Genomic DNA, 27,949 nt, shown 5'->3' with positions numbered 1-27,949 from the left:
GTACGATCGCTCATGTTTCATTATGCGCTGCAAATACATACACTCATTTTCCTTTCTTCCCCCTCCCGTCATTTGTTTCCTGGTGCGTTCACCCTTCACCTCTCCTTCTCGTTCTTATATCAATTAAAATGCCCCTGCGTCTTGACCTACATTTGCGTATAAACCAGCAGACCATAGTTCCAGTGGCGCGTAACGTCGAACGACCTATCTGAAAAAAAAATGGGTGTAAGACGAGAACTTCCCAGGAGGTAACCCATTCTTGTACTACTTTCATCAAAGCACACTTAACTGCGGAGTTCTGATGGGATCCGGTGCATTTGTGCTGGTATGATCCTAGCTGTTTCATTTTGTGCTGAAAATACATACACTCCTTCTCCTTCTCTCCCCCCTCCCATCATTTGTTTCCTTGTGAGTTCACACTGCACCTCTCCGTCTCGTTCTAATATCGATTAAAGTGCCCCTGCTTCTTGACTCATATTTGCGTATAAACCAGCGGACAATAGTTCCAGTCGCGCGTAACGTCGAACGACTCGTCTGAAAAAAAATTAGTGTGACACGAGAACTTCCCAGGAGGTAACACATCCTTGTACTACTTTCGCCAAAGCACACTTAACTACGGAGTTCTGATGGGATCCGGAGCATTTGGGCTGGTATGATCACACCTGTTTCATTTCGTGCTGAAAATACATACACTCCTTCTCCTTCCCTCCCCCCTCCCGTCATTTGTTTCCTTGTGCCTTCACAATGCACCTCTCATTCTCTCTCTAATATCGATTAAAATGCCCCTGCTTCTTGATTCACATTTGGGTATAAACCAGCGGACCATAGTTCCAGTCGCGAGTAACGTCGAACGACCTGTCTGAAAAAAAATTGGTGCGTCACGAGGACTTCACAGGAGGTCACCCATCCTAGTACTACTCTCGCCCAAACACCCTTAACTTGCGGAGTTTTGATAGAATCCGTTGCATTAGTGCTGTATGATCGCTCATGTTTTATTCTGCGCTGCAGATACATACACTATTTCTCCTTCCATCCCCCCGCCCGTCATTTGTTTCCTTATGCGTGCACTCTACATCTCTCCTTCTCGTTCTAATATGAAGTAAAAAGCCCCGGCACCGTGACTCACCTTTTCGAATGAACCAGCGGTTCATAATTCTATTCGCGCGTAACGTCGAACGACCCATCCGAAAAAAATGGGTGCAACACGAGGACTTCCCAGGAGGTCACCCATCCGAGTACTACTTTCGCCCAAGCACACTTAAATGCGGAGTCCTTATTGGATCCGGTGCATAAGTGCTGGTATGATCGCACCTGTTTAATTTTGCGCTGCAAATACATACACTCCATCTACTCTCTTCCCCCTCTCGTCATTTGTTTCCTTGTGCGTCCGTACTGCATCTCCCGTTCTCCTTCTAATATCAAGTAAAATGCCACGGCGCCGTGACTCACATTTGCGAATAAACCTGCAGACCATAATTCAAGTCGTGCGTAACGTCGAAAGAATCATCTGCAAAAAAATGGGTGCAACACATGGATTTCCCAAGAAAATGGGTGAAATATAAGGACTTCGCAGGAGGTCACCCATCCTAGTACTACTCTCGCCCAAGCACCCTTAAATGCGGAGTTCTGATAGAATCCGTTGCATTAATGCCAGTATGATCCCTCATGTTTCATTCTACGCTGCAAATACATACACTCTTTCTCCTTCCATCCCACCTCCCGTCATTTGTTTCCTTGTGCGTGCACTCTGCATCTCTCATTCTCGTTCTAATATCAAGTAAAATGCACCGGCACCGTGACACACCTTTGCGAATGAACCAACGGTTCGTAATTCCATTCGCGCGTAACGTCGAACGACCCATCCGAAAAAAAAAGGGTGCAACACGAGGACTTCGCAAGAGGTCACCCATCCGAGTACTACTCTCGCCCAAGCATACTTAACTCCGGAGTTCTGATGGGATCCGGTGCATTAGTGCAGGTATGATCGCACCAGTTTACTTTCACGCTGTAAATACATACACTCATTCTCCTTTCTTCCCCCTCCCGTCATTTGTTTCCTTGTGCATGCGCACTGCACCTCCCGTTCTCGTTCTAATATCAAGTAAAATGCAACGGCACCGTGACTCACATTTGAGAATATAACCTGCAGACCATAATTCAAGTCACGCGAAACGTCAAAAGAATCTTCTGCAAAAAAATGGGTGCAATACGAGGACTTCTCAAGAAAATGGGTGAAATATAACGACTTCGCAGGCGGTCACCCATCCTAGTACTAGTTTCGCCCAAGCACCCTTAACTGCGGAGTTCTGATAGAATCCGTTGCATTTGTGCTGGTATGATCGCTCATGTTTCATTCTGCGCTGCAAATACATATACTCTTTCTCCTTCAATCCCCCCTCCTGTCATTTGTTTCCTTGTTCGTGTACTCTGCATCTCTCATTCTCATTCTAATATCAAGTAAAATGCCCCAGCACCGTGACTCACCTTTGCGAATGAACCAGCGGTTCATAATTCCATTCGCGCGTAACGTCGAACGACCCATCCAAAAAAAAAAGGGTGCAAGATGAGGACTTCCCAAGAGGTCACCCAACCGAGTACTACTCTCGCCCAAGTACACTTACCTGCGGAGTTCAGATCCGGTGCATTAGTTCTGGTATGATCGCACCTGTTTCATTTCGCGCTGCAAACACATACACTACTTCTCCTTTCTTCCCCCTCCCGTCATTTGTTTCCTGGTGCGTTCACACTTCACCTCTCCTTCTCGTTATAATATCAATTAAAATGCCCCTGCTTCATCACTCATATTTGCGTATAAACCAGCGGACCATAGTTCTAGTCGGGTGTAACGGCGAACGACCCGTCTGAAAAAAAATTTGTGCGACACGAGGACTTCCCAGGAGGTCGCCCATCCGAGTACTACTCTCGCCCATGCACACTTAACTACGGAGTTCAGATGGGATCCGGTGCATTAGTGCTGGTATGATCGCACCTGTTTAATTTCGCGCTGCAAATACATACACTCCTTTTTTTTTCTTCCCCCTCCCGTCATTTGTTTCCTTGTGCGTGCGGACTGCACCTCCCGTTCTCGTTCTAATATCAATTAAAATGCCCATGCGTCTTGACTCACATTTGCGTATAAATCAACGGACCATAGTTCCAGTCACGTGTAACGTCGAACGACCCATCTGAAAAACAAAATGGGTGCAAAATGAGAACTTCCCAGGAGGTAACCCATCCTGGTACTACTTTCGCCAAAGCACACTTAACTACGGAGTTCTGATGGGATTCGGTGCATTTGTGCTGGTATGATCGCACCTGTTTCATTTTGTGCTAAAAATACATACACTCCTTCTCCTTCACTCCTCGCTCCCGTCATTTGTTTCATTGTGCGTTCACACTGCACATCTCCTTCTCGTTCTAATATCGATTAAAATGTCCCTTCTTCTTGACTCACATTTACGTATAAACCAGCAGACCATAGCTCCAGTCGCGCGTAACGTCGAATGATCCATCTGAAAAAAAATTTGTGCGACACGAGGACTTCACAGGAGGACACCCATCCGAGTACTACTCTCGCCCAAGCACACTTAACTGCGGAGTTCTAATGGTATCCAGTGAATTATTGCTTGTATAATTGCACTTGTTTAATCTCTCACTGCAAATACATACACTCTTTCTCCTTTCTTCCCCCTCTCGTCATTTGTTTCCTTGTGCGTGCACACTGCACCTCCCGTTCTCGATCTAATATCAAGTTAAATGCCATGGCGCCGTTACTCACATTTGCGAATAAACCTGCGGACCATAATTCAATTCGCGCGTAACATCGAAAGAATCATCTGCAAAAAAATGGGTGCAACACGAGGACTTCCCAAGAAAATGGGTGAACTATAAGGACTTCGCAGGATGTCACCCATCCTAGTACTACTCTCGCCCAAGCACCCTAAACTTGCGGAGTTCTGATAGAATCCGTTGCATTAGTTCTGGTATGATCGCTCATGTTTCGTTCTGCGCTGTAAATACATACACTCTTTCTCCTTCCATCCCCCCTCCCGTCATATGCTTCCATGTGTGTGCACTCTGCATCACTCATTCTCGTTCTAATATCAAATAAAATGCCCTGGCACCGTGACTCACCTTTGCGAATGAACCAGCGGTTCATAATTTCATTCGCGTGAAACGTCAAACAACCAATCTAAAAAAAAGTGGGTGCAACACGAGGACTTCCTAGGAGGTCACCCATCCGAGTACTACTCTCGCCAAAGCACACTTAACTGCGGAGTTCTGATGGGATCCGGTGCATTAGTGCTGGTATGATTGCACATGTTTCATTTCGCGCTACAAATACATAAACTCCTTCTCCTTTCTTCCCCTTCCCGTCATTTGTTTCATTATGCGTGCGCACTGCACCTCCCGTTCTCGTTCTAATATCAAGTAAAATGTCACGGCGCCGTGACTCACATTTGCGAATAAACCTGCAGACCATAATTCAAATCGCGCGTAACATCGAAAGAATCATCTGCAAAAAAATGGGTGCAATACGAGGACTTCCCAAGAAAATGGGTGAAATATAAGGACTTCGCAGGAGGTCACCCATCCTAGTACAACTCTCGCCTAAGAACCCTTAACTTGCGGAGTTCTTATAGAATCCGTTGCAGTAGTGCTGGTATGATCGCTAATGTTCCATTATGCGTTGTAAATACATATACTCTTTCTCGTTTCATCCCCCCTCCCGTCATTTGTTTCCTTGTGCGTGCACTCTGCATCTCTCCTTCTCTTCTAATATCAAGTAAAATACCCCCGCACTGTGATTCACTTTTGCGAATAAACCAGTGGTTCATAATTCCATTCACGCCTAACGTCGAACGACCCATCTAAAAAAAATTGGGTGCAACACGTGGACTTCCCAGTAGGTCACCCATCTGAGTATAACTCTCTCCTCCCAAGAACACTTAACTGCGAAGTTCTAATGGGATCTGGTGTATTTGTGCTAGTACGATCGCACCTATTTTATTTTGCGCTAGAAATTCAAACACTCATTCTCCTTTCTTCCCCCACCCGTCATTGGTTTCCTAGTGCGTTCACACTTCACCTCTCCTTTTAATATCAATTAAAATGCCCATGCGTCTTGACTCACATTTGTGTATAAACCAGTGGACCATAGTTTTAGTCGCGCGTAACGTCAAATGACCCGTCTGAAAACAAATTTGGTGCGACATGAGAGCTTCCCAGGAGGTCACGCATCCGAGTACTACTCTCGCCCAAGCAAACTTAACTGTGGAGTTCTGATGGGATACGGTGCATTAGTGCTGGTATAATCGCACCTGTTTAATTTCGCGCTGGAAATACATACATTCATTCTTTTTTCTTCCCCCTTCCATCATTTGTTTCCTTGTGCGTGTGCACTGCACCTCCCGTTCTCGTTCAAATATGAAGTAAAATGCCACGGCGCCGTGACTCACATTTGCGAATAAACCTGCGGACTTTAATTCAAGTCGTGCCTAACGTCAAAAGAATCATCTGCACAAAAATGGGTGCAACACGAGGATTTCCCAAGAAAATCTGTGAAAGATAAGGACTTCGCAAGAGGTCACCCATCCTAGTACTACTCCCGCCCAAGTGCCCTTAACTTGCGGAGTTCTGAAAGAATTCGTTGCATTAGTGCTGGTATGATCGCTCATGTTTCATTCTGCGCTGTAAATGCATCAACTCTTTCTCCTTCCATCCCCCATCCCGTCATTTGTTTTTTTTTGCGTGCACTCTGCATCTCTCATTCTCGTTCTAATACCAAGTAAAATGCCCCGGCAATGTGACTCACCTTTGCGAATCAACCATCGGTTCATAATTCTTTTTGCGAGTAACGTCGAACGACCCATCCGAAAAAAAATGGGTGGGACACGAGAACTTCCCAAGAGGTCACCCATCCTAGTACTACTCTCGCCCAAGCACACTTAACTGCGGAGTTCTGATGGGATCCGGTGCATTAGTGCTGGTATGATCGCACCTATTTCATTTCACACTGCAAATACATACACTCCTTCTCCTTTCTTTCCCCTCCCGTCATTTGTTTCCTGGTGCATTCACACTTCGCCTCTCCTTCTCATTCTAATATCAATTAAAATGCCCCAGTGTCTTGACTCACATTTGCATATAGACCATCGGATCATAGTTCCACTCACGCGTAACGTCGAACAGCCCATCTAAAAAAAAAAATTGGGTGCAACACGAGAACTTCCATGGAGATAACCCATCCTTGTACTACTTTCACGAAAGTACACTTAACTGCGGAGTTTTGATGGAATCCGGTGCATATGTGCTGGTACGATCGCACCTGTTTAATTTTGTGCTGAAAATACATACACTCTTTCTCCTTCCCTCCCCCTCCCATCATTTGTTTCCTTGTGGGTTCACACTGCACCACTCCTTCTCGTTCTAATATCGACTAAAATGCCCCTGCACTTTGACTCACATTTGCGTATAAACAAACGGACCATAACTCCAGTCGCACGTAACGTCGAACGATCCGTCCGAAAAAAATTAGTGCGACACGAGGACTTCCCAGAAGATCACCCATCCGAGTACTACTCTCGCCCAAGCACATTTAACTGCGGAGTTTTGATGGGATCCGGTACATTAGTGCTGCTATGATCGCACCTGCTTAATTTTGCGCTGCAAATACGTACACTCCTTCTCCTTTCTTCCCCCTCCCGTCATTTATTTCCTTGTGCGTGCGCACTGCACCTCCCGTTCTCGTTCTAATATCAAGCAAAATGCCACGGCGCCGTGATTCACATTTGCGAATAAACCTGCGGACTATAAATCAAGTCGCGCGTAACGTCGAAAGAATCATCTGCAAAAAAATTAGTGCAACACGAGGACTTCTCAGTAGGTAACCCATCATTGTACTACTTTCTCCAAAGCACACTTAACTGCGGAGTTCTGATGGGATCCGGTGCATTTGTGCTGGTACGATCTTGCCTATTTCATTTCGTGCTGAAAATACATACACTCCTTATCCTTCCCTCCCCCCTCCCATCATTTGTTTCCTTGTGTGTTCACACTGCACCTCTCCTTCTCGTTCTAATATCGATTAAAATGCCCCTGCTTCTTGACTCACCCTTGCGTATAAACGAGCGGACCATAATTCCATTCGCGCGTAACGTCCAACGACCCATCGAAAAAAAAATGTGTGCAACACGAGGATATCCAGGAGGTCACCCATCCGAGTACTACTCTCGCCAAAGCACACTTAATTGCGGAGTTCTGATGGGATTCGGTGCATTATTGCTGGTATGATCGCACCTGTTTCATTTCGCGCTGCAAATACATAAACTCCTTCTCCTTTCTTCCCCCTCCTGTCATTTGTTTCCTTGTGCGTGCGCACTGCACCTCCCATTCTTGTTCAAATATCAAGTAAAATGCCACGGCGCCGTGACTCACATTTGCGAATAAATTTGCAGACCATAATTCAAGTCGCGCGTAACGTCGAAAGAATCATTTGCAAAAAAATGGGTGCAACACGAGGACTTCCCAAGAAAATGGGTGAAATATAAGGACTTCGCAGGAGGTCACCCATCCGAGTACTTCTCTCGCCCAAGCACCCTTAACTTGCGTAGTTCAGATAGAATACGTTGCATTAGTGCTGGTATGATCGCTCATGTTTCATTCTGGGCTGCAAATACATACAATCTTTCTCCTTCCATCTCCCCTCTCGTCATTTGTTTCCTTGTGCGTCCACTCTGCATCTCTCTCTCTCATTCTAATATCAAGTAAAATGCCCCGGCACCATGATTCACGTTTGTGAATGAACCAGCGGTTCATAATTCCATTCGCAAGTAACGTTGAACGACCCATCCGAAAAAAAATGGGTGTAACACGAGGACATCCTAGGAGGTCAACCATCTGAGTACTACTCTCGCCAAAGCAAATTTAATTGCGGAGTTCTGATGGGATCCGGTGCATTATTGCTGATAAGATCGCACCTGTTTCATTTCGCTGGAAATACATACACTCCTTCTCCTTTCTTCCCCCTCTGGTCATTTGTTTCCTGGTGCGTTCACACTTCACATCTCCTTCTCCTTCTAATATCAATTAAACTGCCCCTGCCTCTTGACTCACATTTGCGTATAAACCAGCGGACCATAGTTTAAGTCGCGCGTAACGTCGAATGACCCATTTGAATAAAAAAATGGGTGCAACTCGAGAACTTCACAGGAGGTAACCAATCCTTGTAGTACTTTCGCCAAAGCACACTTAACTGCGGAGTTCTGATGGGATCCGGTGCATTTGTGCTGGTATGATCGCACCTGTTTCATTTGGTGCTGAAGATACATACACTCCTTCTCCTACCCTCCCACCTCCCATCATTTGTTTCCTTGTGCGTTCACACTACACCTCTCCTTTTCATTCTAATATCGATTAAAATGCCCCTGCTTCTTGACTCACATTTGCGTATAAATCAGCGGACCATAGTTCCAGTCGTGCGTAACGTCGATCGACCCGTCTGGAAAAAAATTGGTACAACACGAAGAATTTCCAGGAGGCCACCCATCCGAGTACAACTCTCACCCAAGCACACTTAACTGCGGAGTTCTGATGGGATCCGATGCATTAATGCTGGTATGATTGCACCTGTTTAATTTTGCGTTGTAAATAAATACACTCCTTCTCCTTTCTTCCCCCTTCCGTCATTTGTTTCCTTGTGCGTGCGCACTGCACCTCTCGTTCTCGTTCAAATATCAAGTAAAATGCCACGGCGCCGTAACTCAAATTTGTGAATAAACCTGCGGACCATAATTCATGTCGCGCGCAACATTAAAAGAATCATCTGCTAAAAAATGGGTGCAACACGAGAACTTCCCAAAAAGTCACCCATCCGAGTGCTACTCTCGCAAAATCACACTTAACTGCGGAGTTCTAATGGGATCCGGTGCATTAGTGATCGTGTGATCACACCTATTTCACTTTGCACTGCAAATACATACACTTCTTCTCCTTTCTTCCCCCTCCCGTCATTTGTTTCCTGGTGCATTCACACTTCACCTCTCCTTCTCATTCTAATATCAATTAAAATGCCCCTGCGTCTTGACTCACATTTGCGTATAAACCAGCAGACCATAATTCCAATCGCGCGTAACGTCGAACGACCCATCTGAAAAAAAAAATGGGTGCAACACGAGAACTTCCCATAAGGCAACCCATCCTTGTACTACTTTCGCCAAAGCACACTTAACTACAGAGTTCTTATGGGATCCGGTGCATTTGTGTTGGTATGATCGCACCTGTTTCATTTGGAGCTGAAAATACATACACTCCTTCTCCTTCCCTCCCCCCTCCAATCATTTGTTTCCTTGTGCGTTCACACTGCACCTCTCTTTCTCGTTCTAATATCGATTAAAATGCCCCTGCTTCTTGACTCACATTTGCATATAAACCAGCGGAGCATAGTTCGAATCGCACGTAACGTCGAACGACCCGTCTGAAAAAAAATTGATGCGACACGAGGACTTCCCAGGAGGTCACCAATACGAGCACTACTCTCGCCAAAGCACACTTAGTGGCGCATTTCTGATGGGATCCAGTGCATTAGTGCTAGTATGATCTCACCTGTTTCATTTCGTGCTGAAAATACATACACTCCTTCTCCTTCCCTCAACCTCCGATCATTTGTTTCCTTGTGTGTTCACACCACACCTCTCCTTCTCGTTCTAATATCGATTAAAATGCCCCTGCTTCTTGACTCACATTTGCGTATAAACCAGCGGACCATAGTTCCAGTCGCACGTAACGTCGAACGACCCGTCTGAAAAAAAATTGGTGTGACACGAGGACTTCCCAGGAGGTCACCCATCTGAGTACTACTCTAGCCCAAACACACTTAACTGCGGAGTTCTGATGGGATCCAGTGCATTAGTGCTGGTGTGATCGCACTTGTTTCATTTTGCGCTGCAAATACACACACTCCTTCTACTTTCTTTCCCGTCCCGTCATTTGTTTCTTGGTGCGTTCACACTTCACCTCTCCTTCTCGTTCTAATATCAATTAAAATGCCCCTGCATCTTCGTTCACATTTGTGTATAAACCAGCAGACCATAGTTCCAGTCGCGCGTAACGTCGAACTACCCATCTGAAAAAAAAAAGGGTGCAACACGAGAACTTCACAGGAGGTAACCCATCTTTGTACTACTTTCGCCAAAGCACACTTAACTGCAGAGTTCTGATGGGATCCGGTGCATTTGTGCTAGTATGATCGCACCTGTATCATTTTGTGCTGAAAATACATACACTCCTTTTCCTTCCCTCCCCCCTCCCATCATTTGTTTCCTTGTGCGTTCACACTGCACCTGTCCTTCTCGTTCTAATATCGATTAAAACGGCCCTGCTTCTTGACAAACATTTGCGTATAAACCAGCGGACCATAGTTCTAGTCGCCCGAAACGTCGAACGACCCATATGAAAATAAAATGGGTGCAACACGAGAACTTCCCAGGAGGTCAGCCATCCGAGTACTACTCTCGCCCAAGCACACTTAACTGCGGAGTTCTGATGGGATCCAGTGCAATAGTGCTAGTATGATCGCACCTTTTTAATTTCGCGCTGCAAATACATACACTCCTTCTCCTTTCTTCCCCCTCCCGTCATTTGTTTCCTTGTGCGTGCGCACTGCACCTTCCATTCTCGTCCAAATATCAAGTAAAATGCAACGGCGCCGTGACTCACATTTGTGAATAAACCTGCGGACCATAATTTAAGTCGCGCGTAATGTCGAAAGAATCTTCTACAAAAAAATGGGTGCAACACGAGGACTTCCCAAGAAAATGGGTGAAATATAAGGACTTCGCAGGAGGTCACCCATCCGAGTACTACTCTCGCCCAAACAAACTTAACTGCGGAGTTCTGATGGAATCCGGTGCATTTGTGCTGGTATGATCGCACGTGTTTAATTTCGCGCTGCAAATACATACACTCCTTCTTTTTTCTTCCCCCTCCCGTCATTTGTTTCCTTGTACGTGCGCACTACACCTCCCTTTCTCGTTCAAATATCAAGTAAAATGCCACGGCGCCGTGACTCACATTTGCGAATAACCCTGCGGACCATAATTCAAGTCGCGCGTAACGTCGAAAGAATCATCTGCAAAAAACATGGGTGCAACACGAGGACTTCCCAAGAAAATGGGTGAAATATAAGGACTTCGCAGGAGGTCACCCATCCTAGTACTACTCTCACCCAAGCACCCTTAACTTACGGAGTTCTGATAGAATACGTTGCATTAGTGCTGGTATGATCGCTCATGTTTCATTCTGCGCTGCAAATACATACACTCTTTCTCCTTCCATCCCCCCTCCCATCATTTATTTCAGTATGCATTCACTCTGCATCTCTCTTTCTCGTTCTAATATCAAGAAAAATGCCCCAGCACCGTGACTCACCATTGCGAATGAACCAGCGGTTCATAATTCCATTCGCGCGTAACGTCGAATGACCCATCCAAAAAAATATGGGTGCAACACGAGGACTTCCCAAGAGGTCACCCATCCGAGTACTACTCTCGCCCAAGCACACTTGACTGCTGACTTCTGAAGGGATCCAGTGCATTAGTGCTGGTATGATCGCACCTGATTAACCGTCATTTGTTTCCTTGTGCGTGCGCACTGCACCTCCCGTTCACATTCAAATATCAAGTAAAATGCCACGGTGCCACTACTCATATTTGGGAATAAACCTGCGGACCATAATTCAACCCGCGTATAACGTCGAAAGAATCATCTGAAAAAAAATGAGTGCAACACAAGGACTTCCCAAGAAAATGGGTGAAATATAAGGACTTCGCAGGAGGTCACCCATCCTAGTACTACTCTCGCCCAAGCACGCTTACCTGCGGAGTCCTGATAAAATCCGTTGCATTAGTGCTGGTATGATCTCTCATGTTTCATTCAGCGCTGCAAATACATACAATCTTTCTCCTTCCATCCCCCCTCCCGTCATTTGTTTCCTTGTGCGTGCACTCTGCATCCTTCCTTCTCGTTCTAATATCAAGTAAAATGCCCCGGCACCGTGACTCACCTTTGCGAATGAACTAGCAGTTTATAAATCCATTCGCGCGTCCCGTCTGAAAAAAAATAAGTGCAACACGAGGACTTCCCAAGAGGTCACCCATCCGAGTACTACTTTCGCCCAATCACACTTGACTGCGGAGTTCTGATGGGATCCGGTGCATTGGTGCTGGTATGATCGCACCTGTTTCATTTCGCACTGCAAATACATACACTCCTTCTCCTTTCTTCCCCCTCCCGTCATTTATTTTCTGGTGCGTTCACACTTCACCTCTCATTCTCGTTCTAATATCAATTAAAATCCCCCTGCCTCTTGACTCACATTTGCGTATAAACCAGCGGACCATAGTTCCAGTCGCGTGTAACGTCGAACGGCCCATCTGAAAAAAAAAATGGTGCAAGACGAGAACTTCCCAGGAGGTAACCCATCCTTGTACTACTTTCGCCAAAGCACACTTAACTGCGGAGTTCTGATGGGATCCGGTGCATTTGTGCCGGTATAATCGCACTTGTTTCATTTTGTGCTTAAAATACATCATTTGTTTCCTTGTGCGTTCACACTGCACCTCTCATTCTCGTTCTAATATCGATTAAAATGCCCCTGCTTCTTGACTCAAATTTGCGTATAAACAAGCGGACCATAGCTTCAGTCGCGCGTAACGTCGAACGACCCGTCAAAGAAAAAATTGGTGCGACACGAGGACTTCCCAAGAGTTCTGATGGGATCCGGTGCATTAGTACTGGTATGATCGCATCTGCTTAATTTCCCGCTACAAATACATACACTCCTTCTCCTTTCTTCTCCCTCCCGTCATTTGTTTCCTTGTGTGTGCACACAGCACCTCCCGTTCTCGTTCTAATATCAAATAAAATGCCACGGTGCTGTGACTCACATTTGGGAATAAACCTGCGGAATATAAATTAAGTCGCGCGTAACGTCGAAAGAATCATCTACAAAAAATTGGGTGCAACACAAGGACTTCCCAGGAGGTCACTAGTCCGAGTACTACTCTCGCCCAAGCACACTTAACTACAGAGTTCTGATAGGATCCGGTGCAATAGTGCTGGTATGATCTCACTAGTTTAATTTCGCGCTGCAAAGACATACACTTCTTCTCCTTTCTTCCCCCTTCCGTCATTTGTTTCCTTGTGCGTGCGCACTGCACCTCTCGTTCTTGTTCAAATATCAAGTAAAATGCCACGGCACCGTGACTCACATTTGCGAATAAACCTGCGGACCATAATTCAAGTCGCGCGTAACGTTGAAATAATCATCTGAAAAAAAATGGGTGCAACAGGAGGACTTCCCAAGAAAATGGGTGAAATATAGGGACTTCGCAGGAGGTCACCCATCCTAGTACTACTCTCGCTCAAGCACCCTTAACATGCGGAGTTCTGATAGAATCTGATGCATTAGTGCTGGTATGATCGCTCATGTTTCATTCTGCGCTGCAAATACATACACTCTTTCTCCTTCCATCCCCCCTCCCGTCATTTGTTTCCTTGTGCGTGCACTCTGCATCACTCCTTCTCGTTCTAATATCAAGTAAAATGCCCCGGCACCGTGACTCACCATTGCGAATGAACCAGTGGTTCATAATTCCATTCACGCGTAACGTCAAACGACCCATCCGAAAAAAAATGGGTGCAACACGAGGACTTCCCAGGAGGTCACCCATCCGAGTACTACTTTCGCCCAAGCACATTTAAGTGCGGAGTTCTGATGTGATCCGATGCATTTGTGCTGGTATGATCGCACCTGTTTAATTTCGCGCTGCAAATACATACAGTCCTTCTCCTTTCTTCCCCCTCCCGTTATTTGTTTCCTTGTGCGTGCGCACTGCATGTCTCGTTCTCGTTCTAATATCAAGTAAAATGCCACGGCGCCGTGACTCACATTTGCGAATAAACCTGCGTACCATAATTCAAGTCGCGCGTAACATCGAAATACTCATATGCAAAAAAATGGGTGCAACACGAGGACTTCACAAGAAAATGGTTGAAATATAAGGACTTCGCAGGAGGTCAGCCATCCTAGTACTACTCTCGCCCAAGCACCCTTATGTTGCAGAGTTCTGATAGAATCTGATGCATTAGTGCTGGAATGATCGCTCATGTTTCATTCTACGCTGCAAATATATACACTTTTTCTCCTTCCATCCCCCCTCCCGTCATTTGTTTCCTTGTGCGTGCACTCTGCGTCTCTCCTTCTCGTTCTAATATCAAGTAAAATGTCCCGGCACCGTGACTCACCTTTGCGAATGAACCAGCGGTTCATAATTCCATTTGCGCGTAACATCGAACGACCCATCCGAAAAAAAATGGACGCACACGAAGACTTCCCAGGAGGGTCACCCATCCGAGTACTACTCTCGCCTAAGCACAATTAACCGCGGAGTTCTGATGGGATAGGGTGCATTTGTGCTGGTATAATCACACCTATTTCATTTCGTGTTGAAAATACATACACTCGTTCTCCTTCCCTCCCCCCTCCCATCATTTGTTTCCTTGTGCATTCACACTGCACTTCTTCTTCTCGTTCTAATATCGATTAAAATGCCCCTGCTTCTTGACTCACATTTGCGTATAAACCAGCGGACCATAGTTCCAGTCATGCGTAACGTCGAACGACCTATCTGAAAAAAAAAAAGGGTACAACACGAGAACTTCCCAGGAGGTAACCCATCCTTGTACTACTTTCGCCAAAGGACACTTGAGTTCTGATGGGATCCGGTGCATTTGTGCTGGTATGATCGCACCTGTTTCATTTTGTGCTGAAAATACATACACTCCTTCTCCTTCCCTCCCCCCTCCCGTCATTTGTTTCCTTGTGCGTTCACACTGCACCTCTCCTTCTCGTTCTAATATTGATTAAAATGCCTCTGCATCTTGACTCACATTTGCATATAAACCATCGGACTATAACTCTAGTCGCGCGTAACGTCAAACGACCCGTCTGAAAAAAAATTGGTGCGACACGAGTACTTTCTAGGAGGTCACCCATCCGAATACTACTCTCGCCCAAGCACGCTTAACTGCGTAGTTCTGATTGGATCCGGTGCATTTTTGCTTATATGATCGCACCTGTTTCATTTCGCGCTGAAAATACATACACTCCTTCTCCTTCTCTCCCCGCTCCCGTAATTTGTTTCCTTGTGCGTTCACACCGCACCTCTCCTTCTCGTTCTAATATCGATTATAATGCCCCGGCACCGTAACTCACCTATGCGAATGAACCAGCGATTCATAATTCCATCGCGCGTAACGTCGAAAGACCCATCCGAAAAAAAATGGGTGCAACACGAGGACTTCCCAGGAGGTCACCAATCCGAGTACTACTCTCGCCCAAGCATATGTAACTGCGGAGTTCTGATGGGATCCGGTGCATTAGTGCTGGTATGATCGCACCTGATCAATTTCGTGCTGCAAATACATTCACTCCTTCTCCTTTCTTCCCCTCCCGTCATTTGTTTCTTTGTGCGTGCGCACTGCACCTCCCGTACTCGTTCAAATATCAAGTAAAATGCCACGGTGCCGTGACTCATATTTACAAATTAACTTGTGGACCATAATTCAAGTCGCGCGTAACGTCGAAAGAATCATCTGCAAAAAAATGGGTGCAACACGAGGACTTCCCAAGAAAATGGATGAAATATAAGGACTTCGCAGGACGTCACCCATCCTAGTACTACTCTTGTCCAAGCACCCTTAACTTGCGGAGTTCTGATAGAATCTGTTGCATTAGTTCTGGTATGATCGCTCAAGTTTCATTCTGCGCTGGAAATACATACACTCTTTCTCCTTCCATCCCCCCTCCCGCCATTTGTTTCCTTGTGCGTGCACTCTGCATCTCTCCTTCTCGTTCTAATATCAAGTAAAATGCCCCAGCACCGTGACTCCCCTTTGCAAATGAACCAGCCGTTCATAATTTCATTTGCACGTAACGTCGAACGACCCATCCGAAAAAAAATAGGTGCAACATAAGAACTTCCCAGGAAGTCACTCATCCGAGTACTACTCTCACCCAAGGACACTTAACTGCGGAGTTCAGATCCGGTGCATTAGTGCTGGTATGATGGCACCTGTTTCATTTTGCGCTGCAAATACATACACTCCTTCTCCTTTCTTCCCCCTCCCGTCATTTGTTTTCTTGTGCGTGCACACTGCACCTCCCGTTCTTATTCAAATGTCAAGTAAAATAGTTCAACACGAGGACTTCCCAAGAAAATAGATAAAATATAAGGACTTCGCAGGAGGTCACCCATCCTAGTACTACTCTCGCCCAAGCACCCTTAACTTGCGGAGTTCTAATAGAATCCGTTGCATTAGTTCTGGTATGATCGCTCATGTTTCATTCTGCGCTGCAAATACATAGACTCTTTCTCCTTCCATCCCCCCTCCCGTCATTTGTTTCCTTGTGCGTGCACTCTGCATCTCTCCTTCACGTTCTAATATCAAGTAAAATGTCCCGGCACCGTGACTCACCTTTGCGAATGAACCAGCGGTTCATAATTCCATTCCCGCGTAACGTCAAACGACCCATCCGAAAAAAAATAGGTGCACCACGAGGACTTCCCAGGAGGAAACCCATCTGAGTACTACTCTCACCCAAGCACGCTTAACTGCAGAGTTCTAATGGGATCCGGTGCATTAGTGCTGGTATGATCGCACCTGATTAATTTTGCGCTGCAAATACATACACTCCTTCTCCTTTCTTCCCCCTCGCATCATTTGTTTCCTTGTGCGTGCGCACTGCACCTCCCGTTCTCGTTCTAATATAAAGTAAAATGCCACGTCGCCGTGACTCACATTTGCGAATAAATCTACGGACCATAATTCAAGTCGCGCGTAACGTCGAAAGAATCATCTGCAAAAAAATTGCTGCAACACAAGGACTTCCCAAGAAAATGGGTGAAATATATGGACTTCGAAGGAGGTGACCCATCCTAGTACTACTCTCGCCCAAGTACCCATAACTTGCGGAGTTTTGATAGAATCCGTTGCATTAGTCCTGGTATGATCGCCCATGATTCATTCTGCGCTGCAAATACATACACTCTTTCTCCTTCCATCCCCCCTCCCGTCATTTGTTTCCTTGTGCGTGCACTCTGCATCTCTCTTTCTCGTTCAAATATCAAGTAAAATGCCCCGGCACCTTGACTCACCTTTGCGATCGAACCAGTGGTTCATAATTTCATTCGCGCGTAACGTCGAACGACCCATCCGAAAAAAAAAGGGTGCAACATGAGGACTTCTGAGGAGGTCACCCATCCGAGCACTACTCTCGCCCAAGCACACTTAACTGCGGAGATCTGATTGAATCCGGTGCATTAGTGTTGCTATGATCGCACCTGTTTCATTCCGCACTGCAAATAAATACACTCCTCCTCCTTTCTTCCCCCTCCCGTCATTTGTTTCCTAGTGCATTCACACTTCAACTCTCCTTCTCGTTCTAATATCAATTAAAATGCCCCTGCGTCTTGACTCACATTTGCGTATAAACAAGCGGACCATAGTACCAGTCGCGCGTAACGTCGAACGACCCATTTGAAAAAAAATGGGTGCAACACAAGAACTTTCCAAAAAATAACCCATCCTTGTACTACTTTCGCCAAAGCACAATTAACTGCGGAGTTTTAATGGGATCCTGTGTATTTGTGCTGGTATGATCGCACCTGTTTCATTTCGTGCTGAAAATACATACACTCCTCCTTTCCTCTCCCCTCCCATCATTTGTTTCCTTGTGCGTTCACACTGCACCTCTCCTTTTCGTTCTAATATCGATTAAAATGCCCCTGCTTCTTGACTCACATTTGCGTATAAACTAGCGGACCATAGTTCCAGTCGCGCGTAACGTCGATCGACCCGTTTGTAATAAAATTGGTGTGACACGAGGACTTCCCAGGAGGTCACCCATCCGAGTAATACTCTCTCCCAAGCACAATTAACTGCAGAGTTCTGATGGGATCCAGTGTATTAGTTCTGGTATGATAGCAACTGTTTAATTTCACGCTGCAAATACATACACTCCTCTTTTCTGCTCCCTCCCGTCATTTTTTTCCTTGTGCGTGCACACTGCACCTCTCGTTCTCGTTCTAATATAAAGTAAAATGCCACGGCGATGTGACTCACATTTTCGAATAAACCTACGGACAATAATTCAAGCCGTGCGTAACGTCAAAACAATCATCTAAAAATAAATGGGTGCAACACGAGGATTTTCCAAGAAAATGGGTGAAATATAAGGACTTCGCAGGAGGTAACCCATCCTAGTACTACTATCGCCCAAGCACCCTTACCTGCGGAATTCTGATAGAATCTGTTGCATTAGTGCTGGTATGATAATTCATGTTTCATTCTGCGCTGCAAATACATACACTCTTTCTCCTTCCATCCCCCCTCTCGTCATTTGTTTCCTTGTGCGTGCACTCTATATCTCTCCTTCTCGTTCTAATATCAACTAAAATGCCCTGGCATCGTGACTCACCTTTGCGAATGAACCAGTGGTTCATAATTCCATTCGCGGGTAACGTCAAACGACCCATCCAAAAAAAATGGGTGCAACAAGATGACTTCTCAGGAGGTCACCCATCCGTGTACTACTCTCGCCCAAGCACCCTTAATTTGCGGAGTTCTGATAGAATCCATTGCATTAGTGCTGGTATGATCGCACCTATTTAATTTCGCACTGCAAATACATACACTTCTTCTCCTTTCTTTCCCCTCCCGTCATTTGTTTCCTTGTGCGTGCGCACTGCACCTCCCGTTCTCATTCTAATATCAAGTAAAATGCCACGGCGCCGTGACTCACATTTGCGAATAAACCTGCGGACAATAATTCAAGTCGCGCGAAACTACGAAAGAATCATCTGCAAATAAATTGGTGCAACACGAGGACTTCCCAAGAAAATGGGTGAAATATAAGGACTTCGAAGGAGGTGACCCATCCTAGTACTACTCTCGCCCAAGTACCCTTAACTTGCGGAGTTTTGATAGAATCTGTTGCATTAGTGCTGGTATGATCGCTCATGTTTCATTCTGCGCTGCAAATACATACACTCTTTCTCCTTCCATCCCCCCTCCCGTCATTTTTTTCCTTGTGGGTGCACTCTGCATCTCTTTTTCTCGTTCTAATATCAAGTAAAATGCCCAGGCACCGTGACTCACTTTTGCGATCGAAGCAGCGGTTCATAATTCGATTCGCGCGTAACGTCGAACGACCCATCTGAAAAAAAATAGGTGCAACACGAGGACTTCCGAGGAGGTCACCCATCCGAGTACTACTCTCGCCCAAGCACACTTAACTGCGGAGTACTGATGGAATCCAGTGCATTAGTGCTGGTATGATCGCACCTGTTTCATTTCGCACTGCAAATAAATACACTCCTTCTCCTTTCTTCCCCCTCCCGTCATTTGTTTCCTAGTGCGTTCACACTTCTCCTCTCCTTCTCATTTTAATATCAATTAAAATGCCCCTTCGTCTTGACTCCCATTTGCGTATAAACCAGCGGACCATAGTTCCAGTCGCGCGTAACGTCGAACGACCCATCTGAAAAAAAAATGGGTGCATCACGAGAACTTCCCAGGAGGTAACCCATCCTTGTACTACTTTCACCAAAGCACACTTAACTGCAGAGTTCTGATGGGATCCGGTTCCTTTGTGCTGGTATGATCGCACCTGTTTCATTTCGTACTGAAAATGCATACACTCCTTCTCCTTCCCTCCCCCCTCCCATCATTTGTTTCCTTGTGCGTTCACACTGCACCTCTCCTTCTCGTTTTAATATCGATTAAAATGCCATTGCTTCTTGACTCACATTTGCGTATAAACCAGCAGACCGTAGTTCCAGTTGTGCGTAACGTCGAACGACCCATCTGAAAAAAATAAGTGGGACACGAGAACTTCCCAAGAGGTCACCCATTCGAGTACTACTCTCGCTCAAGCACACGTAACTATGGAGTTCTGATGGGATCCGATGCATTTGTGCTGGTATGATTGCACCTGTTTCATTTCGCGCTGAAAATACATACACTCCTTCTCCTTTCCTCCCCCCTCTCATCATTTGTTTCCTTGTGCGTTCACACTGCACCTCTCCTTATCGTTCTAATATCGATTAAAATGCCCTGCTTCTTGACTCACATTTACGTATAAACCAGCGGACCATAGTTCCAATCGCGCATAACGTCGATCGACCCGTCTGAAAAAAAATTTGTGCGACACGAGGACTTCGAAGGAGGTGATCCATCCGAGTACTACTCTCGCCCAAGCACACTTAACTACGGAGTTCTGATGGGATCCGGTGCATTATTACTGGTATGATCGCACCTGTTTAATTTCGTGCTGCAAATACATACACTCTTTCCCCCTCCCGTCATTTGTTTCCTTGTGAGTGCGCACTGCACCTCCCGTTCTCGTCCAAATATCAAGTAAAATGCCACGGCGTTGTGACTCACATTTGCGAATAAATTAGCATTATTCAAGTCGCGCGTAACGTCGAAAGAATCATCTACAAGAAAATGGGTGCAACACGAGAACTTCCCAAGGAAATGGGTGAAATATAAGGACTTCGCAGGAGGTCACCCATCCTAGTACTACTCTCTCCCAAGCATCCTTAACTTGCGGAGTTCTGATAGAATTCGTTGCATTAGTGGTGGTATGATCGCTCATGTTTCATTCTGCGCTACAAATACATACACTCTTTCTCCTTCCATCCCCCCTCCCGTCATTTGTTTCCTTGTGCGTGCACTCTGCATCTCTCCTTCTCGTTCTAATATCAAGTAAAATGCCCCGGCACCGTGACTCACCTTTGCGAATGAACCAGCGGTTCATAATTCCATTCACGCGTAACATCGAACGACCAATCCGAAAAATAAATGGGTGCAACACGAGGACTTTCCAGGAGGTCACTCATCCGAGTACTACTCTCGCCCAAGCACACTTAACTGCGGAGTTCTGATGGGATCCAATGCATTAGTGCAGGTATGATCGCACCTGATTAATTTCGCGCTGCAAATACATTCACTCATTCTCCCTTCTTCCCCCTCCCGTCATTTGTTTCCTTGTGCGTGCGCACCGCACCTCCCGTTCTTGTTCAAATATCAAGTAAAATTTCACGGCGCCGTGACTCACATTTGCGAATAAACCTGCGAACCATAATTCAAGTCGCGCGTAATGTCGAAAGAATCATCTGCAAAAAATTGGGTGCAACACAAGGATTTCCCAATAAAATGGGTGAAATATAAGAACTTCGCAGGAGGTCACCCATAATAATACTACTCTCGCCCAAGCACCCTTAACTGCGGAGTTCTGATAGAATCCGTTGCATTAGTGCTGGTATGTTCGCTCATGTTTCATTCTGCGCTACAAATAAATACACTCTTTCTCCTTCCATCCCCCCTCCCGTCATTTGTTTCCTTGTGCGTGCACTCTGCATCTCTCCTTCTCGTTCTAATATTAAGTAAAATGCCCCGGCACCGTGACTCACCTTTGCGAACGAACCAGCGATTCATAATTCCATTCGTGCGTAACGACGAACAACCCATCTGAAAAAAATGGGTGCAACACGAGGACTTCCCAGGAGGTCACCCATCCGAGTACTACTCTCTCCCAAGGACACTTAACTGCGGAGTTTTGATGGGATCCGGTGCATTAGTGCTGGTATGATAGCACCTGTTTCATTTCGTGCTGCAAATATATACACTCCTTTTCCTTTCTTCCCCCTCCCGTCATTTGTTTCCTGGTGCGTTCACACTTCACCTCTACTTCTCGGTCTAATATCAATTAAAATGCCCCTGCGTCTTGACTCACATTTGCGTATAAACCAGCGGACCATAGTTCCAGTCGCGCGAAACGTCGAACGACCTATCTAAAAAAAAAAATGGGTGCAACACCAGAACTTCCTAGGAGGTAAACCATCCATGTACTACTTTCGCCAAAGAACACTTAACTACGGAGTTCTGATTGGATCCAGTGAATTTGTGCTGGTATGATTGCGCCTTTTCATTTCGTGCTGAAAATACATACACTCCTTCTCCTTCCCTCCCCCTCCCATCATTTGTTTCCCTGTGCATTCACACTGCACCTCTCCTTCTCGTTCTAATATCGATTAAAATGCTTCTGCTTCTCGACTCACATTTGCGTATAAACCAGCAGACCATAGTTCCAGTCGTGCGTAACATCGAACGATTCGTCTGAAAAAAAATTGGTGTGACACAAGGACTTCCCAAGAGGTCACCCATCCGTGTACTAGTCTCGCCCAAGCACACTTAACTGCGGAGTTATGATGGGATCCGGTGCATTATTGCTGGTATGATCGCACCTGTTTAATTTCACGCTGCAAATACATACACTCCTTCTCCTTTCTTCCCCCTCCCATCATTTGTTTCCTTGTGCGTGCGTACTGCACCTCCCGTTCTCGTTCAAATATCAAGTAAAATATCACGGCGCCGTGACTCACATTTGCGAGTAAACCTGCGGACCATAATTCAAGTCGCGCATAACGTCGAAAGAATCATCTGCAAAAAAATGGGTGCAACACGAGGACTTCCCAAGAAAATGGGTGAAATATAAGGACTTCGCATGAGGTCACCCATCCTAGTACTACTCTCGCCCAAGCACCCTTAACTTGTGGAGTTCTGATAGAATCCGTTGCATTAGTGCTGGTATGATCACTCATGTTTCTTTCTCCGCTGCAAATACATACACTCTTTCTCCTTCCATCCCCCCTCCCGTCATTTGTTTCCTTGTGCGTGCACCCTGCATCTCTCCTTTTCGTTCCAAAATCAAGTAAAATACCCTGGTACTGTGACTCACCTATGCTAATAAACCAGCGGTTCATAATTCCATTCGCGCGTAACGTCAAACAACCCATCCAAAAAAATATGGGTGCAACACGAGGACTACCCTAGAGGTCACCCATCCGAGTACTACTCTCGCCCAAGCACACTTAACTATAGAGTTCTGATGGTATCCGGTGCATTAGTGCTGGTATGATCGCACCTGTTTAAATTCGTGCTGCAAATACATACACTACTTCTCCTTTCTTCCCCCTTCCGTAATTTGTTTCCTTGTGCCACCGCACTGTACCTCCCGTTCTCGTTCTAATATCAAGTAAAATGCCACGGCACCGTGACTCTCATTTGCGAATAAACCTGCGGACCATAATTCAAGTCGCGCAAAACGTCGAAAGAATCATCTGCAAAAAAATTGGTGCAACACGAGGACTTCCGAAGAAAATGGGTGAAATATAAGGACTTCGCAGGAGGTCACCCATCCTTGTACTACTCTCGCCCAAGCACCCTTAACTGCGAAGTTCTGATAGAATCTGTTGTATTAGTGCTGGTATGATCGCTCATGTTTCATTCTGCGCTGCAAATACATACACTCTTTCTCCTTCCATCCACCCTCCCGTCATTTGTTTCCTTGTCCGTGCACTCTTCATATCTCCTTCTCGTTCTAATATAAAGTAAAATGCCCCGGCACCGTGACTCAGTTTTGCGAATAAACCATCGGTTCAAAATTCAATTCACGCGTAATGTGGAATGACTCATTCGAAAAAAAATGGGTGCAACACGAGAACTTCCCAGGAGGTCACCCATCCGAGTGCTACTCTCGCCCAAGCACACTTAAATGTGGAGTTTTGATGGGATCTGGTGCATTAGTGCTGGTGTGATCACACCTGTTTCATTTCGCGCTGCAAATACACACTCCTTCTCCTTTCTTCCCCCTTCCGTCATTTGTTTCCTGGTCCGTTCACAATTCACCTCTCCTTCTCGTTCTAATATCAATTAAAATACCCCTGCGTCTTGACTCACATTTGCGTATAAACCAGTAGATAATAGTTCAAGTCGCGAGTAACGTCGAATGACCCATCTGTAAAAAAAAATGGGTGCAACACGAGAACTTCCCAGGAGGTAACCCATCATTGTACTACTTTCGCCAAAGCACACTTAACTGTGGAGTTCTGATGGGATCCGGTGCATTTGTGCTGGTATGATCGCACCTGTTTCATTTGGTGCTGAAAACACATACACTCCTTCTCCTTCTCTCCCCCCTCCCATCATTTGTTTCCTTGTGCGTTTACACTGCACCTCTCCTTCTCGTTCTAATATCGATTAAAATGCCCATGCTTCTTGACTCACATTTGCGTATTAACTAGCGGACCATAGTTCCAGTCGCGCGTAATGTCGAACGACCCGTCTGAAAAAAAATTTGTGCAACACGAGGACTTCCCAGGAGGTCACCTATACGAGTACTACTCTCGCCCAAGCACACTTAACTGCGGAGTTCTGATGGGATCCAGTGCATTAGCGCTGGTATGATCGCACCTGTTTAATTTCGCGCTACAGATACATACACTCCTCCTTTCTTCCCCCTCCCGTCATTTGTTTCCTTGTGCGTGCGCACTGCACCTCCCGTTCTCGTTCAAATATCAAGTAAAATGCCACGGCGCCGTGATTCAAATTTGCGAATAAACCTGCGGGCCATAATTCAAGTCGCGCGTAACGTCGAAAGAATCATCTGTAAAAAAATAGGTGCAAATCGAGGACTTCCCAAGAAAATGGGTGAAATATAAGGACTTCGCAGGAGGTCACCCATCTTAGTACTACTCTCGTCCAAGCACCCTTAACTTGTGGAGTTCTGATAGAATCCGTTGCATATCTTCTGGTATGATCGCTCATGTTTCATTCTGCGCTACAAATGCATACACTGTTTCTCCTTCCATCCCCCCTCCCGTCATTTGTTTCCTTGTGCGTGCACTCTGCATCTCTCCTTCTCGTTCTAATATCAAGTAAATTGCCCCAGCTCCGTGACTCACCTTTGCAAATGAACCAACGGATCATAATTCCATTCGCGCATAACGTTGAACGATCCATCCGAAAAAAAATGGATGCAACACGAAGACTTTCCACGAGGACACCCATCTGAGTACTACTCTCGCCCAAGCACACTTAACTATGCAGTTCTGATGGGAGCCGGTGCATTAGTGCTGTATGATCGCACCTGTTTCACTTCACACTGCAAATACATACACTCTTTCTCATTTCTTCCCCCTCTCGTCATTTGTTTCTTGGTGCGTTCACACTTCATCTCTCATTCTCGTTCTAACATCAATTAAAATGCCCCTGCGTGTTGACTCACATTTGCGTATAAACTAGCGTACCATAGTTCCAGTCGTGCGTAACGTCGAATGACCCATCTGAAAAAAAAAATGGATGCAACACGAGAACTTCCCAGGATGTAACCCATCCTTGTACTACTTTCGCCAAAGCACACTTAACTGCAGAGTTCTGATGGGATCCGGTGCATTTGTGCTAGTATGATCGCACCTGTTTCATTTGGTGCTGAAAATAAATACACTCCTTCTCCTTCCCTCCCCCCTCCCATCATTTGTTTCCTTGTGTGTTCAAACTGCACCTCTCATTCTCGTTCTAATATCTATTAAAATGCCCTTGCTTCTTGACTCACATTTGCATATAAACTAGCAGACCATAGTTCCAGTCGCGCGTAACGTCGAATGAACAGTCTGAAAAAAAATTTGTGCGACACGAGGACTTCCCAGGAGATCACCCATCTGTGTACTAGTCTCGCCCAAGCACATATAACCGCGGAGTTCTGATGGGATCCGGTGCATTAGTGCTGGTATGATCGAACCTATTTAATTTTGCGCTGCAAATAGATACACTCCTTCTCCTTTCTTCCCCCTCCCGTCATTTATTTCCTTATGCGTCCGCACTGCACCTCCTGTTCTCGTTCAAATATCGAGTAAAATGCCACGGCGCCGTGACTCACATTTGCGAATAAACATGCGGACAATAATTCGAGTCGCCCGTAACGTCGAAAGAATCATCTGCAAAAAAATGGGTGCAACACGAGGACTTCCTAAAAAAATGGGTGAAATATAAGGACTTCGCAGGAGGTCACCCATCCTAGTTCTACTCTCGCCAAGCACCCTTAACTGCGAAGTTCTGATAGAATTCGTTGCATTAGTGCTGGTATGATCTCTCATGTTTCATTCTGCGCTGCAAATACATACACTCTTTCTCCTTCCATCCCCCCTCCCGTCATTTGTTTCCTGGTGCGTTCACACTTCACCTCTCCTTCTAATTCTAATATCAAGTAAAATGCCCCTGCGTCTTGACCCACATTTGCGTATAAACCAGCGGATCATAGTTTCAGTCGCGCGTAACGTCGAACAACCCATCTGAAAAAAAAATGGGTGCAACACTAGAACTTCCCATGAGGTAACTCATCCTTGTACTACTTTCTCCAAAGCACACTTAACTGCGGAGTTCTGATGGCATCCGGTGCATTAGTGCTGGTACGATCGCACCGGTTTAATTTCGCGCTGCAAATACATACACTCCTTCTCCTTCCCTCCCCCCTCCCATCATTTGTTTCCTTTTGCGTTCACACTGCACATCTCCTTCTCGTTCTAATATCGATCAAAATGTCCCTACTTCTTGACTCACATTTGCGTATAAACCAGCGGAGCATAGTTCCAGTCGCGCGTAACTTTGAACGACCCGTCTGAAAAAAAATTGGTACGACACGAGAACTTCTCAAGAGGTCACCCATCCGAGTACTACTCTCGCCCAAGCACACTTAGCTTCGGAGTTCTAATGGAATCCGATGCATTAGTGCTGGTATGATCTCTCATGTTTCATTCTGCGCTGCAAATACATACACTCTTTTTCCTTCCATCCCCCCTCCCGTCATTTGTTTCCTGGTGCGTTCACACTTCACCTCTCCTTCTCATTCTAATATCAAGTAAAATGCCCCTGCGTCTTGACTCACATTTGCGTATAAACCAGCGGATCATAGTTTCAGTCGCGCGTAACGTCGAACAACCCATCTGAAAAAAAAAAGGGTGCAACACTAGAACTTCCCAGGAGGTAACTCATCCTTGTACTACTTTCTCCAAAGCACACTTAACTGCGGAGTTCTAATGGCATCCGGTGCATTAGTGCTGGTACGATCGCAACGGTTTAATTTCGCGCTGCAAATACATACACTCCTTCTCCTTCCCTCCCCCCTCCCATCATTTGTTTCCTTTTGCGTTCACACTGCACATCTCCTTCTCGTTCTAATATCGATCAAAATGCCCCTACTTCTTGACTCACATTTGTGAATAAACCAGCGGAGCATAGTTCCAGTCGCGCGTAACTTTGAACGACCAGTCTGAAAAAAAATTGATACGACACGAGAACTTCTCAAGAGGTCACCCATCCGAGTACTACTCTCGCCCAAGCACACTTAGCTTCGGAGTTCTAATGGAATCCGATGCACTAGTGCTTGTGTGATAGCACCTGTTTCATTTCGTGCTGCAAATACATACACTCCTTCTCCTTTCTTCCCCCTCCCGTCATTTGCTTCCTGGTGCGTTCACACTTCACCTCTCTTTCTCGTTCTAATATCAATTAAAATGCCCCCGCATCTTGACTCACATTTGCGTATAAAGCAGCGGACCATAGTTCCAGTCGCGCGTAACGTCGAACGACCCATCTGAAAAAAAAAATGGGTGCAACACGAGAACTTCCCAGGAAGTAATCCATCTTTGTACTACTTTCGCCAAAGCACACTTAACTGTGGAGTTCTGATGGGATCCAGTGCATTTATGTAGGTATGATCGCGCCCATTTCATTTCATGCTGAAAATACATACACTCCTTCTTCTTCCCTCCCCCCTCCCATCATTTGTTTCCTTATTCGTTCACACTGCACCTCTCATTCTCGTTCTAATATCAATTAAAATGCCCCTGCTTCTTGACTCACATTTGCGTATAAACCAGCGGACCATAGTTCCAGTCGCGCGTAACGTCGAATGACCCGTCTGAAAAAAATTTTTTGCAACATAAGTACTTCCCAGGAGGTCACCCATCCGAGTACTACTATCGCC

At 45.8% G+C, this 27,949-nt stretch overlaps 2 non-coding genes and 42 pseudogenes across 2 annotated transcripts; all 44 read right to left on the bottom strand.

Annotated features, from left to right (window-relative positions):
• Window positions 1-222: 222 nt before the first annotated feature.
• Window positions 223-339, bottom strand: LOC148252434 (5S ribosomal RNA; annotated as a pseudogene).
• Window positions 340-545: 206 nt separating this feature from the next.
• Window positions 546-664, bottom strand: LOC148252433 (5S ribosomal RNA; annotated as a pseudogene).
• Window positions 665-1,194: 530 nt separating this feature from the next.
• On the bottom strand, window positions 1,195-1,313 carry LOC148252432 (5S ribosomal RNA; annotated as a pseudogene).
• Window positions 1,314-1,873: 560 nt separating this feature from the next.
• LOC148252431 (5S ribosomal RNA) lies at window positions 1,874-1,992 on the bottom strand (annotated as a pseudogene).
• Window positions 1,993-2,553: 561 nt separating this feature from the next.
• On the bottom strand, window positions 2,554-2,667 carry LOC148252430 (5S ribosomal RNA; annotated as a pseudogene).
• Window positions 2,668-2,872: 205 nt separating this feature from the next.
• On the bottom strand, window positions 2,873-2,991 carry LOC148252429 (5S ribosomal RNA). Its single transcript, XR_015814831.1, has one exon. It is a non-coding gene; the product is annotated as a 5S ribosomal RNA (ribosomal RNA).
• A 207-nt stretch (window positions 2,992-3,198) lies between these two features.
• LOC148252428 (5S ribosomal RNA) lies at window positions 3,199-3,317 on the bottom strand (annotated as a pseudogene).
• Window positions 3,318-4,203: 886 nt separating this feature from the next.
• On the bottom strand, window positions 4,204-4,322 carry LOC148252427 (5S ribosomal RNA; annotated as a pseudogene).
• An 882-nt stretch (window positions 4,323-5,204) lies between these two features.
• On the bottom strand, window positions 5,205-5,323 carry LOC148252426 (5S ribosomal RNA; annotated as a pseudogene).
• A 561-nt stretch (window positions 5,324-5,884) lies between these two features.
• On the bottom strand, window positions 5,885-6,003 carry LOC148252425 (5S ribosomal RNA). Its single transcript, XR_015814602.1, has one exon. It is a non-coding gene; the product is annotated as a 5S ribosomal RNA (ribosomal RNA).
• Window positions 6,004-6,534: 531 nt separating this feature from the next.
• Window positions 6,535-6,653, bottom strand: LOC148252424 (5S ribosomal RNA; annotated as a pseudogene).
• Window positions 6,654-7,183: 530 nt separating this feature from the next.
• LOC148252423 (5S ribosomal RNA) lies at window positions 7,184-7,301 on the bottom strand (annotated as a pseudogene).
• An 885-nt stretch (window positions 7,302-8,186) lies between these two features.
• LOC148252422 (5S ribosomal RNA) lies at window positions 8,187-8,305 on the bottom strand (annotated as a pseudogene).
• A 206-nt stretch (window positions 8,306-8,511) lies between these two features.
• On the bottom strand, window positions 8,512-8,630 carry LOC148252421 (5S ribosomal RNA; annotated as a pseudogene).
• Window positions 8,631-8,835: 205 nt separating this feature from the next.
• On the bottom strand, window positions 8,836-8,954 carry LOC148252420 (5S ribosomal RNA; annotated as a pseudogene).
• A 207-nt stretch (window positions 8,955-9,161) lies between these two features.
• LOC148252419 (5S ribosomal RNA) lies at window positions 9,162-9,280 on the bottom strand (annotated as a pseudogene).
• Window positions 9,281-9,810: 530 nt separating this feature from the next.
• On the bottom strand, window positions 9,811-9,929 carry LOC148252418 (5S ribosomal RNA; annotated as a pseudogene).
• A 206-nt stretch (window positions 9,930-10,135) lies between these two features.
• On the bottom strand, window positions 10,136-10,254 carry LOC148252417 (5S ribosomal RNA; annotated as a pseudogene).
• Window positions 10,255-10,461: 207 nt separating this feature from the next.
• Window positions 10,462-10,580, bottom strand: LOC148252416 (5S ribosomal RNA; annotated as a pseudogene).
• A 235-nt stretch (window positions 10,581-10,815) lies between these two features.
• Window positions 10,816-10,934, bottom strand: LOC148252415 (5S ribosomal RNA; annotated as a pseudogene).
• A 562-nt stretch (window positions 10,935-11,496) lies between these two features.
• LOC148252414 (5S ribosomal RNA) lies at window positions 11,497-11,615 on the bottom strand (annotated as a pseudogene).
• Window positions 11,616-12,118: 503 nt separating this feature from the next.
• LOC148252413 (5S ribosomal RNA) lies at window positions 12,119-12,237 on the bottom strand (annotated as a pseudogene).
• A 206-nt stretch (window positions 12,238-12,443) lies between these two features.
• On the bottom strand, window positions 12,444-12,562 carry LOC148252412 (5S ribosomal RNA; annotated as a pseudogene).
• Window positions 12,563-13,693: 1,131 nt separating this feature from the next.
• On the bottom strand, window positions 13,694-13,812 carry LOC148252411 (5S ribosomal RNA; annotated as a pseudogene).
• Window positions 13,813-15,018: 1,206 nt separating this feature from the next.
• Window positions 15,019-15,137, bottom strand: LOC148252410 (5S ribosomal RNA; annotated as a pseudogene).
• A 205-nt stretch (window positions 15,138-15,342) lies between these two features.
• LOC148252409 (5S ribosomal RNA) lies at window positions 15,343-15,461 on the bottom strand (annotated as a pseudogene).
• A 560-nt stretch (window positions 15,462-16,021) lies between these two features.
• LOC148252408 (5S ribosomal RNA) lies at window positions 16,022-16,135 on the bottom strand (annotated as a pseudogene).
• Window positions 16,136-16,605: 470 nt separating this feature from the next.
• On the bottom strand, window positions 16,606-16,724 carry LOC148252407 (5S ribosomal RNA; annotated as a pseudogene).
• A 2,563-nt stretch (window positions 16,725-19,287) lies between these two features.
• LOC148252406 (5S ribosomal RNA) lies at window positions 19,288-19,406 on the bottom strand (annotated as a pseudogene).
• A 206-nt stretch (window positions 19,407-19,612) lies between these two features.
• Window positions 19,613-19,731, bottom strand: LOC148252405 (5S ribosomal RNA; annotated as a pseudogene).
• Window positions 19,732-19,936: 205 nt separating this feature from the next.
• LOC148252404 (5S ribosomal RNA) lies at window positions 19,937-20,055 on the bottom strand (annotated as a pseudogene).
• A 205-nt stretch (window positions 20,056-20,260) lies between these two features.
• LOC148252403 (5S ribosomal RNA) lies at window positions 20,261-20,379 on the bottom strand (annotated as a pseudogene).
• Window positions 20,380-20,926: 547 nt separating this feature from the next.
• LOC148252402 (5S ribosomal RNA) lies at window positions 20,927-21,045 on the bottom strand (annotated as a pseudogene).
• Window positions 21,046-21,604: 559 nt separating this feature from the next.
• Window positions 21,605-21,723, bottom strand: LOC148252401 (5S ribosomal RNA; annotated as a pseudogene).
• Window positions 21,724-22,253: 530 nt separating this feature from the next.
• LOC148252400 (5S ribosomal RNA) lies at window positions 22,254-22,372 on the bottom strand (annotated as a pseudogene).
• Window positions 22,373-22,933: 561 nt separating this feature from the next.
• On the bottom strand, window positions 22,934-23,052 carry LOC148252399 (5S ribosomal RNA; annotated as a pseudogene).
• Window positions 23,053-23,612: 560 nt separating this feature from the next.
• LOC148252398 (5S ribosomal RNA) lies at window positions 23,613-23,731 on the bottom strand (annotated as a pseudogene).
• Window positions 23,732-23,936: 205 nt separating this feature from the next.
• Window positions 23,937-24,055, bottom strand: LOC148252397 (5S ribosomal RNA; annotated as a pseudogene).
• A 206-nt stretch (window positions 24,056-24,261) lies between these two features.
• On the bottom strand, window positions 24,262-24,380 carry LOC148252396 (5S ribosomal RNA; annotated as a pseudogene).
• An 883-nt stretch (window positions 24,381-25,263) lies between these two features.
• LOC148252395 (5S ribosomal RNA) lies at window positions 25,264-25,382 on the bottom strand (annotated as a pseudogene).
• Window positions 25,383-25,588: 206 nt separating this feature from the next.
• LOC148252394 (5S ribosomal RNA) lies at window positions 25,589-25,707 on the bottom strand (annotated as a pseudogene).
• Window positions 25,708-26,592: 885 nt separating this feature from the next.
• LOC148252393 (5S ribosomal RNA) lies at window positions 26,593-26,711 on the bottom strand (annotated as a pseudogene).
• Window positions 26,712-27,243: 532 nt separating this feature from the next.
• Window positions 27,244-27,362, bottom strand: LOC148252392 (5S ribosomal RNA; annotated as a pseudogene).
• A 207-nt stretch (window positions 27,363-27,569) lies between these two features.
• LOC148252391 (5S ribosomal RNA) lies at window positions 27,570-27,688 on the bottom strand (annotated as a pseudogene).
• Between the last annotated feature and the right edge of the window lie 261 nt (window positions 27,689-27,949).

This window comes from Carica papaya, chromosome 8 (assembly GCF_054855325.1).
Source record: "Carica papaya isolate Zhongbai chromosome 8, ASM5485532v1, whole genome shotgun sequence".
NCBI classification, from domain to species: domain Eukaryota; kingdom Viridiplantae; phylum Streptophyta; class Magnoliopsida; order Brassicales; family Caricaceae; genus Carica; species Carica papaya.
Note: the sequence above shows the minus strand (reverse complement) of the source record. Positions and strands in the feature narration are given on the sequence as shown.